We start from the raw sequence: 10,866 nt of genomic DNA, 5'->3' as shown, positions 1-10,866 counted from the left end.
AGAGGATTTCAGCACTGGTGAAGAGTAAATGGAGATAGTTCTAATAAGTATTTGCACAGATAACTTTCAAATGCCAAATACTTTTCTGTGTATTCCTGAATACTACTTGTTGAATTTAAAATATCCTGGTTATTAAAATAATTTATGCAGATAAAATTGATAAATTCTAGTTGTATGCATACTAGAGCACAAGCACGCTCTTGGATACATCTTGCTTCCCAGCGTTTCCCGTCCTGGTCCCTTGATCATCAGTGTGGGGAGAGACAGTGGAGCATCCTCTAACTTCCTCTGTCTCAGAGCACCTGCAGAAAGGCTTCCTTCCAAAAAATTCGTAACTCACAGGAAGATAGAGGTGAGAATGCAGGTCCTACTCCCTTAGTTACCAGGCGTGGGATAGTGAATTGGGTTTCAGAGTAGACACAGCCAGTGTATACAATTTTAACGTGATGGGAGAGTTACTTACATTGGTAAGGGTGATTGGGTCACAAGGATGACAGCGAATGACAGCCCATAGTAGACTTGGATAGTGAGGTTTATTTAAGAACCAACAAGATGTGAGCTTTTATCCTACCTCATAATTTCATGCACTTACCTGCTTTTCTCCCCTCCCCGCCAGCAGTGTTGGGTTCACTTAGCCTCAGATTCCCTTCCCAGCAGGGAGATCGCTGCTGGGAGGAGGGTTGGGCAGACGGATGCATTTGTGCTGTGCAGCTGCTCAGTCACTAGGCTTGCGTCCCGCTGGCCGGTGTCCCTGGGCAGCCTTTGGCATTTGTTCCTATGCAGCTCGCTGAGCTCCAAGATGAACCCCCCCTTTCCATGATTCTCACCTTCTGCTTCTCCAGCCCCTTATTCTTTCCAGGAATGCTACTTCTTACCAGGAAGCCTTCCTTGCAGCCTCCCTTCTGGTGCTCCAAGCCCCTGACTTTCCCAATCTCAATAGTGAATGTGCAGAAGCACAGCACTTTATAATTAGTGGTTTTGTCTTGTGTCTGTTTAAACTATGTTTTTGTCTACAACAGATGGCCTCCTTTTCTTGTTTTCTTTGTTTTTCAAAGAGAAGGAGGAAACAGGAAGGTATTGAGAAATACCTCCAGTTGTAAGTAGCTGAAAGCTGCAGGTGAAACTTTTATTTTCTCCATTGTTTTCCAACAGCAAATGACACAACCCCATTAAAGCAGTGCCCCTGGTTGGTGGTTGGGGGGGTGGGGAGCAGAGGATTGATACAATCTTTTAAACTGGAAGATATACTTACTCAAAACTTACAAGTTTTACCATTCAGTGCTTTACAGTCAGGTGTCTGAAAATACTGCTAGGATACAAACCTACATTAGCCATCTGGTAAAGTCATGTGACTTCACCTACTAGCAAATTAATGCAATAAGAATAATATTTACATGCAGTGTACGTGTTTCTTATGCAGCAAATATTTTAAAGCATTTACTAAATTGGTCTCTAATACAAGATACAGCCATATTCAACTAGTTTTTCTTTATTTCCTGCCCTTTATAAAAAGAAGTATCAGTAAAAATATTTTTGCATTAGAGAGGGTATATGAGAATGAGTGCTGTCATTGCAATTGGTTCAGAAGTTTAAAGTGACAGAAACTGTGTATTAAATAATACTGCTTTGTGGTTTTTTACTTCTGTTAAAAGAATATTAGATTTCAAATGCTCAAAACGTGTGGAAGTTGCAGAATAAAGGTTGCCTAAGAAACCTCCTTTTGCTTTTTCCCATTCCCCTAGTAGGTGTTACGCTGCAGTCCTTGATGACTCACCACCAGCTTTCTTCCCCAAGAGCAGTTTCATTCAGCACAAAGAATGAAATGGAATCAGGGCTGCATGGTTAAAGCAAGCTGTAAAATTCCTGCTGAATTTGTTGTAGATGTTAGAAATTAAATAGTGAACAAAACAGATTTATGGTTGAGCCTGGAGAACAGGATCCTATCTTTGACTCTGGCCCAGAGATTGTCTGTGAGGGAGGTTGCCATTTCTCTGGGGTTCCTCTGGAAAAGTCCTGTTTGTTTGGGGTTTTTTTTTGTTTGTTTTCCCATCCTCACCATAAATTTTGAGTAGAATTTGGGGCTTTCTGGTATTTCCTCAGGGGAGATAATTCTGACCAGGTTGCCATAGATCCCGAACTGCAGAACCGTCAAGCAGCACCTTTGCAGCCTTAACTGTACAGCGTACATGTGCAGTGAGTCCAATATTTTTAGAAAGCATCAGTCCTACTGTGCAAACATGGCAGACACCATGGTTGTGTAGCGGGTCTGACACATACTGCTGAACCGCTGTGTGTGGTGTGGTGTATCTGCGTGTTAGGAGTAAGCTAAGACACAGCCTACAAGGGATGAGGTGCTGTGCCAGCACAAGCATCTTTTCAGTGTATGTGCAGATCTTTACTGTCTTTGTCTTTACTGAAGAGAGTGCTTTAAATTATAGGATAATGGTGGGTGTGTTATTTAGGTGCCAGGTAAAATGCTGTGAATCTCTGCATAGTCAGTTGAAAAAAGAAAAGCTTCTCATTTACATGATTAAATCGGCCTTTTTCATGAGTCTCTCCTGTGTCAAGATCCCCAGTCTAATGTGGCTCTGAAGGTGGATGCCTGTGTGTTTAGGTGATGTAAACATCCCCAGGACTGTAAACACTCAAAAATGAGGTGGTGGGTGTCTGAGCTTGGCCATCCAAGATGGGAAAGAAGAATCATCTGCTAGAATGATCTTAACAGCTACACGAGAGAGTGCTCAACACACACTGAGGGTTAAAAGATACCCTTTACATCTTGAAGTAATGTTACAAAGTAGGAAGAAAAGTACTGTTTTCTAATTGTTCTCAATCCTGTTTCTATTACTGCATGTCTGTGGGAATAGTGGGCCCCTGCGCTCCCCTGAGCATGGAAGATCAGTGCTCTGTGTGTAGTCCCGCTTCAGGCTACGAGCTCTCTTGCCTGCTTGTTCAGCCAGGTCTTGAACTGAAGAGCATTGCACTGGTACTCAGAGGAAAGAAATTTCCCTGTTTTCAGTACTGAGACTTCAAGATACCCTAAGAAGCAACTCTGCAAGCAGACAGTGTTTTTCCTTTTTAGCCATTGTTGAATCAGTCTATTAGGTGACTCACATGGAGTCATTTGCAGCATTCCCGTAATGTTTTTTAGAAGATTCTGAAAAGCAAAATCATTACATGCTCTCCTTTAGAGTTAAGTGTATTTCCTGAAAGCACTGATGTACTAGTCTCCAGCTAAATACCAGTTTGTGTGAATTCATTTTGCTATTTTCAAGTCCCCTAGCATTTTTGATTGGATATCATATTCACCACTCCCTGTTTAAATTGTTATATAGCACTACTGATAGGTTAGCTGGCATGCTGCTTTTCTAGGTCATTTCATTGGTAAGAAAAAACTCTGTCTGCTGTGAGGATGAGCATTAGGTTCCTGTCCTGGAAAAAAACTGTGTCACGTATATTCCTTTTGCTGGTGTTTAGAGAATTGGCTAAAACTGTATAGGGTTTTTTGTGTGTTGTTTTGCAGTAATAGTGCTTTATGCTGGTAAGTTGAATTTAGTATGCTTGTCTGTAAGTGACTTGGATTTCAGCTATGTTCATCAGCCATAGTTTCTGTTGGCATTGACCAGGGCTTTTATAACTTTTGAAAATGAGGTAATCCAGATTTCCTATATTATGCTAAATGATGTCCAGTAGAAATTATTTTATCCATTTATTGAGCAATAACTACTTGGTCAGCAGAGGAGCCTTTTGTTTGTATAACAGGATTTGTTTGTATAATTTGCTTATGTTGCCTGAATGTCTACATTAGGGTATTTCTGATCATTAAAGGCCATTCTCAAGAGGACTGTGTATTCAGAATGTGACATGTGAGTCAGTGATTGCAATTAGTTCCCTTCACTGGTCTCGGGGCTCCTACTTTAGACCTTTTTCTTTGGTGGTACAAACCTACTACTAGAGTACCTCATGTGGGGGCAGAGCCCGGGTTTGCACTGCGCAGTGGAATTGGATTTCCTTTGCGTCCTTCCTCTTTCTTCTTCTTAACGGTCCCTTTTCTGACCCAGAGTACTCCGTCATGTTATTTCTGCTCTGTCTACAGAGATACCATCTAATGTCTGCAATGCCAGGCACCTCCACTCTTTCAGTTCTGTGAGAGACAGAAGAAGGAACAATTATATATAAGTGGAAGCTGTTGAAGGTGAAAACAGCATGTTACTATGTGTACAGGTCCAGTTCAGGAAAACTACTCATTTCATATTCTCATCATACCATTATTCTAAACTTTCTCTCTTTCTTTGATAAACATTCACTTAAAACTTTAGTCAAAGATTCTGTTCAAGTTTTTCAAAGAATGTCAGATTTGAACTGCAGTTGTGCTGGTAAATTTTCTCCCAAATAAACTGGAGAAAAAATTATAAATGAAAGCAGGAGCGTTAATGATGCTAAGTTCACTTACCATCATTATAGCAAAGGGACAAAGGGTGCTGGCGGAGCCGGCAGCGCTGGGAGGCAATCCCCCCTCTTCCAGCAGAGGTCACTGGTCTCCTAGATGTGCAGATGGAGGCTGCGACTCAAAATTGACACTGCTCTTGGAAAGCTTCACCCGCTTCTAAGGTAATCAACCTATAGGTAGAATTTCTTAACCTAAAGGTTGTGGGTTTTGTCACGAATGCAGAATTATCTCAAGGTGTATCAATTTCAAACGCACAATTTAAAATACCTTACTATAATTTAATAATTATTGCTTAATAATACTTAAAATAATTTAAAGAAATTAAAGTAATTAATTTAAAGGTAATTGAGAGAAAACAATCCTAGTTTAGCTTGCATCTTTTATCTGAATTATTTTTTAAAACATTAAATTCTTCATAGCCTCTCAGTTTTGAAATATAAATTATCTATTTTTGCTTGCACAAGTCTTATGTCTCTTTCTGATTTTTTTTATTGTTGTTCCAGAGGCTTTTCATCATTTTGCAAATGCAGGATTAGCCAAATAGTTTTAAAATTATCATGCCCAGTATGAAAATTTCCTGTGAAACACCTGAAAACACCGCATACAGAACACCTCTTTATACCATTTCTTGGCATTTTTGCAATTTCTCTGTAAAAGGTTAAGAGTGAGAAAATGAGCAGAAACTAAGAGGAGAACCAGAGGAAAGAGGGACAAAACAAATAAAAAATAAGGAAGATTATAAAACAGGAGTTCTGGTCTGGAGACAACAGAATAGGAAACAGTCTCATAAGAGGTAAGGCATGGGGGGCACTCCTGAGGGAAAGTCAATTCAGCTATTGGGAAAAGCAGGATAATCCAAATGATTCGTATCTTAAGACAGAAAAGATGGAGGGCACTGGGGTACTCTGGAAGCCAAATGCTTTAAGATTAGGTCGAGTGTAGGGATTTGGAATCTTTTGGATGGATGTCTATCGCAAATGAACCATAGAAGCCCTTACGTCAATCTGTAGTAACGTCCCTCTTCTGTGTCTTCCTTCTCCGTTGTTTCAGAATACGCTGACTGTCATGTACCATGTACATAGCGAATATTATGGCACCAGGATTATCTGTTATTTGCAAACGTGCTTTCTGTTGAGCTCCTTTGTCTCGTTGGGTAATTTCTCCTTCATCCCTCTGCTGTGGGGGGGTTCTGTTCCTCCTCCTCCTGCCAACAGCCCGCCCCCAGCTGCAGCTGCCTCGAGTTCACTGAACAACTTGCAGCACAAATTCGCATCAGGTCGCTCGTCCACAGCCTCTGCTTTTGGCAGGGCCAACCACAGCAGCAGAAGCTTGGGCTATAGGCAGGATCAGGCCGCCTGCAGCCAGCCTGATGCTGTATCACACTCAAAAAACTCCAGGTGGTTCCAGATGCTTCAGACGGCTCTGGTAGCTGAAGCTGTGGAGACAAAAGGAGGCAGCTCTGCGTCAGGCGGCTCTGCTGGGTACGGGAGCGAAGAGAACTGTGCTGCTGAATGTAACGCAAAACACGGTTCAGCTGCTTGCTCCGCTTGGTTATATATGCTTTAAAGGAAGCTTTGAAGAGGAGCTGCTGGGAGGGATGATGGCCTTTATGGCCTTGGTGCTTTGTAAACATCGTAAATCACATCTTGAAAACAACGCTTCAGTACTGTACAATCCACATATCTCATAGACGGTGGGGCTGTTTTGAACTACACATGGCCCTGTCAGATTAATTAAATATTGATATAAGACTTTCATTTCATCTACTTTAGCAGTATGCATCTGCCTGCTCCCAAACCTTAGTTCTCTGATGGATTTTTCTTGAATGTCTGCAAACTCTGTGGGGCTTGGGAAGGTGGGGCTTTCCCCAGCATGAAGTGTGAAGCGTTCAAATATAATGTTAACATGCAATATCTACAGGACCTTACTAAGACTGACGACTTAACTGCTGACCAGACCCTACTCTATATTTAGAGAAAGTGTTTACAAATCTTGAGCATGGGAGTACAGAAGATACCCTGGGAATTCTTCCAACTCTTCTGACCGAGTTCTGTCTTTGGAAAGTGCTAATGAGTAACTTTTTCAGATGTCACTTTAAGAAATACAGGACAATGTTAGCAGAGCATATTCAGGTATGTGGACGTCAAAACTGTATTGGAAATGCAAATATATGCTGGAAATATTGTCTGAAATTGAAACTATAAGCAACTTCACAAACAAAATTGTAAGATTGCTGAAAGTTATTTTAAGTATCAGAATTTTGATTGTCCTCATCTTGGGCACACTAAATCCCCCTCCTAATGTGTCTGTTACATCTAAGGATAGCAGGAGTCAAGTTATATTTAATCAGTAAAACAAAATCAAAGGCAATGGCCTGTGGAAAACATGCACTATATGTCTTGACCCACTGACGTTTTTAACTTTTAATCAAGTCCACAGAATTAACTTCTATTCAGAGTTCACTTCTATTATAGTAATGCTGGGGGACACTAAAATTTGCTGCCTTTCTTCTCCATGACAACATATCAGCTTAGCAACTTAAAATTATTGCTGGAATTTTGGACACAGGTTATCCGTAAACAGGTATCACGCTAGGTTTTTTCCTTTGCCTGGTTAAAGGACAAGGATACAAAGGTGGCCTCAATGCCCAATTATAACAACATTCTTGGAATTTTATCCTGGAGGCCATCTGAAACTGTTTGCAACAGGGTAATCTCTGTTGTTGGAAAAATACATTAGGTGCTTCTCAGTGTGCAGAGAAAACTGTACCACTGTGACCCTTTTTAAAGCTATTCTAGGGGAGGTATTGAGAGAAAGGTCTTAAATATTGAAGTTTGAAAGAACTTAGTCTAGTTTCTATTCTAGAGTGCTGGTAATAAACAGCAGGGTTATAAGGGTTGCAGTAGCAACCTTTTCAACCAGAGATTTCTTTCTTTTTGTTGTTGTTGTTGTTTACAATGCATAGCTTAAAGTGTTTATACTGCTTTGGTTTTGCAATCTACGCAGTAAAGAAATCATATGCATTCTGCTGAAGATGAGGCCGTGGGACTACTATCTATCCATTGCTGAAATCAAGTATGAAGCAAACTCTTTTCCTTATCTTTGAGTGGAGATAGCTAGCTATACAGAGCATCAACTGTACAGATTTTGTTTATGTGAGATTGAACCACTCCAGCTGATTTATCATATGTTTGTCTTCAGGGATTCTTGGAGTTCTGACAAACTGCATTTCAGATTTGCTTTTCAGATTTCTAGTTTCTTGTATTTAATAGGGATATTCTTAATAGATAACCACAATTTATAAGAGTTTTATGTATGATGTTTACCTGTCATTTGAGTTTTAAAGCATCTCTGGGTGTTTCGACTTCCCTTTCCAGTTTCTTCAATGAGAAGAAATTATTATCCCTTTCTGTTCCAGGATCTCCAAGAATGGTTTAGATTTTATTCCTGTGATGATCTCTGAATATGGAAAGTATTTTCATTATATTCTATGCATATCTTATGTTGTTGCACTTCAGGATTTATCTTGCTATGTTCTGCCCCCACCTCGTATAAAGAGGAGCAAAAAATGGTGCTGAAATGAATAGGCCAGTGCATATGGATTGTCACTACTAAAACTGAAGAGTAAAATGTTGAGAAGATCAGAACAGTTTTTCCAATTTCTCTTCAGGGGAATGGAAAAACACCCAAATGGGAAGATCAAGAACTAAGAGTCTGATTTTACTCCCAGGGAAGATGGGGAAAGGCAGGAGTATGCTTTCATACCTAGACATAGTCCTTGTCCTTGGTTTCTCACACCTAACCGAGCAGAAAGAAAAGAATCAACCATCTGAACAGCTGTACAGGACCAGTGTAAAGATCCATTTAATCTGGTGTCCTGCTCTCCACAGTCACTGGAAACCGATGGTCGGCGAAAGCATTGAAACAGGGCAGATAAAGTGTCCTTTCTTGGGCAACTTTCAGCAGGCAACGGGCAGGCACCTTTTAAGCAGAAACTGGAAAGGAAATTATTGTGCTTAACAGCTACAGCTATCCTTCTTTCATTTGTATAATCCCTGCTTAAAAACATCTGTCTCTTCAGCTCCACAGTGTTGTATAGCAGCAAGCTATCTGATTTAGTAACACTTTGTATGGAAAAGTTCTTCCCAGTTGTTGTTTTAAACCTGCTGCCAGATCATTTACTGAGTCTCCCTGAAGTCTTATGTGATGGCAAACAGCGCATGATTGTTTCCTGTCGGCCTCCTACGTATCGTTTGGGATTTTGCAGGTCGGAAGACAATCCTTTCTCAGTCTGTTCTCCAGCTAGAAATTATCTCCTCACATGGATGTATTCCCATACTTCTGCATATATTCTTTCAGCTGCATACATGCATTTTCTAGTTCCACATATTCATACGAAGGAACTGGAACTGTACACAGCACTCAAGTGCACCAGAGATTTACAGAGGGTTGTAATGAGTTCTTCTGCTTTGTTCTCGGCTGCTTTTGGAGTAATTTCTAACATTGTTTGCCTTTTGGACTACTGCTGAGTAGCAAGCTAATGTTTGCAGAAAACTACTCACAATGACTCCAAATGATAAAGGCTAATTTAGAGCCCATTATTATGTATGTTTAGTTAGGGTTATTTTCATTACTGTTTACATTAGTTTGCAGTTATTGACATAGACTTTCAGCCACTGTCTCATTGCCCTAACACTCACTATTATCAGGTCCTTCTACAACTGCTCAGAGTCAGCTTTCGTTTTGCTTACCATGAGTAATTTTGCATCATCAGGAAACTGTGAAGATCCTTGGTCCTCACACAAGTAATTTTAGACTATTTAGGTGCAACAGTGGTCGGCCAGAAATATTCTAAGTAATTCAGCCCTTCTTCAAAGAAGAAAGCAAATAATGCTGTGCGGGGTGGTTGGTATCGGTGAAAGAAAGAGGACCTTGATCTGGTTTCCAACTCGGATCGGAGTTACCTGATGTCGGTCCTGATGTCAGCTGTGCTTTCCGATTCTTGGAGATGGCTCTTCAGTTTTCTGGCACTTCCGTACTCTAGGGCACATCCAGTTTCCATCTCGGTGGCGCTTGCCTTTTGCTGCCTTTACCGCATGCGCGTGCTATAAGCCTCCTGCTGCCTCCTGCGTTCTCCCTCTGCCTAATTTGTTTTATTATCATACACTCTTTAATGCTTTTTGGTGCTCTACTTCATGCTTGCTCTCCAAAGCATTTCCAGTTCACTGGTTACTACTGCTGTACTCTCACAGTTTTGCGTAATTTGAATTAATTTGCAAAAAAGACGAGGTGTAATTTGCAAAAATCTTTAATAAAAACATGTGTCTGCTACCTATGCCTTGCCCAAGGGTACCATTTTGCCAAACACACACAAACCCCAACAATAAATGACAGCAAGAAACAACAATATTGCTACTACAGGAGAAAATAAAAATATTTTCTTAAGATTCTGTAAGTAAATATTTTCAATGCCCATAGATCACCTTATTATCCTCAGTGTACGGGTGGTAAGCAAACATTTCATATTATATTTAGTTTTTTATATTTAGTCATATTATATTTACTTCCCTGCTTCCTGAATTAAAGAATGGGACATTTTAAAGGCATTTGTCTCTTGCCAACAACTGTGGAAAGAATTCTGTGGTTTAACCCGTGGAAGTTTTATCTTCGCATGGAGAATTGAATGATGTTTTACAGCTTTCTTTTGGAGACCATGCCTCCCAATTGTTAATGAGACTAAACTTGAGAAGCATGTGTCAAGTTCTTGGATGGATGAAACAGAATATAGCTCCTCTCCTGTGTTTATGTTCTGACCTCAACATTTCATCAAGATGTTCAAACCTTTGCTCCTGGTGGTGTGAATTATGGGTAAAAATCAGTGGAAAAAAATTCTCATGTCATTGGGTAACAACCGCACTGATTTTCAAAAAGTTTATGTAAGACTACATAGGATCAGCTTATGTGTTTTGGAAGTGATATGGCTATAATCTCCTAGAGTTATCCAAGAAATGTCCGTATGAATCCATCCAAATGATGGCTTATTTCGGGACTAAAGTTTCATGTAGATAAGCCCTTAGCAGATAAGGAGGGTATCTGTGTGCACGCTCTTCGCTAGCATTTTGTCATCCACCATCGATGTAACATAACTGTATTATTTAAACAAAATATTTAAACTGCCTTTCTATATGTTTGTTTCTCTTTGGTTTAAGTATAGGCAAGTCAGTAAAAAAAAAAAAAACAAAACAAACTCTGTAGAATAGCCACTTAAGCATTTGGTATCAAGATCATTAGAGAATATTAAAGAAGTTGTTCAGAAACAAGCCAACTAACTAACAACACAGTTTTCTGTAGTTTCTTTCTATCCATGGTTCGCTTTTCAGGTCACAGATGTTGAGTGGCCTCTTGACTGAAATGAA

The 10,866-nt window shown here is 40.1% G+C and overlaps 1 long non-coding RNA gene across 1 annotated transcript; it reads right to left on the bottom strand.

Annotated features, from left to right (window-relative positions):
• Nucleotides 1–2,325: 2,325 nt before the first annotated feature.
• Nucleotides 2,326–6,505, bottom strand: LOC142031237 (uncharacterized). Its single transcript, XR_012650470.1, has 3 exons — nt 5,449–6,505; nt 4,454–4,620; nt 2,326–4,144 (listed from the first exon to the last, which is right to left on the bottom strand). It is a non-coding gene; the product is annotated as an uncharacterized LOC142031237 (long non-coding RNA).
• Nucleotides 6,506–10,866: the final 4,361 nt, after the last annotated feature.

Source organism: Buteo buteo, chromosome 5 (genome assembly GCF_964188355.1).
Source record: "Buteo buteo chromosome 5, bButBut1.hap1.1, whole genome shotgun sequence".
NCBI classification, from domain to species: domain Eukaryota; kingdom Metazoa; phylum Chordata; class Aves; order Accipitriformes; family Accipitridae; genus Buteo; species Buteo buteo.
The sequence above is the reverse complement of the archived record's forward strand: the minus strand, read 5'-3'. Positions and strand labels throughout refer to the sequence as shown.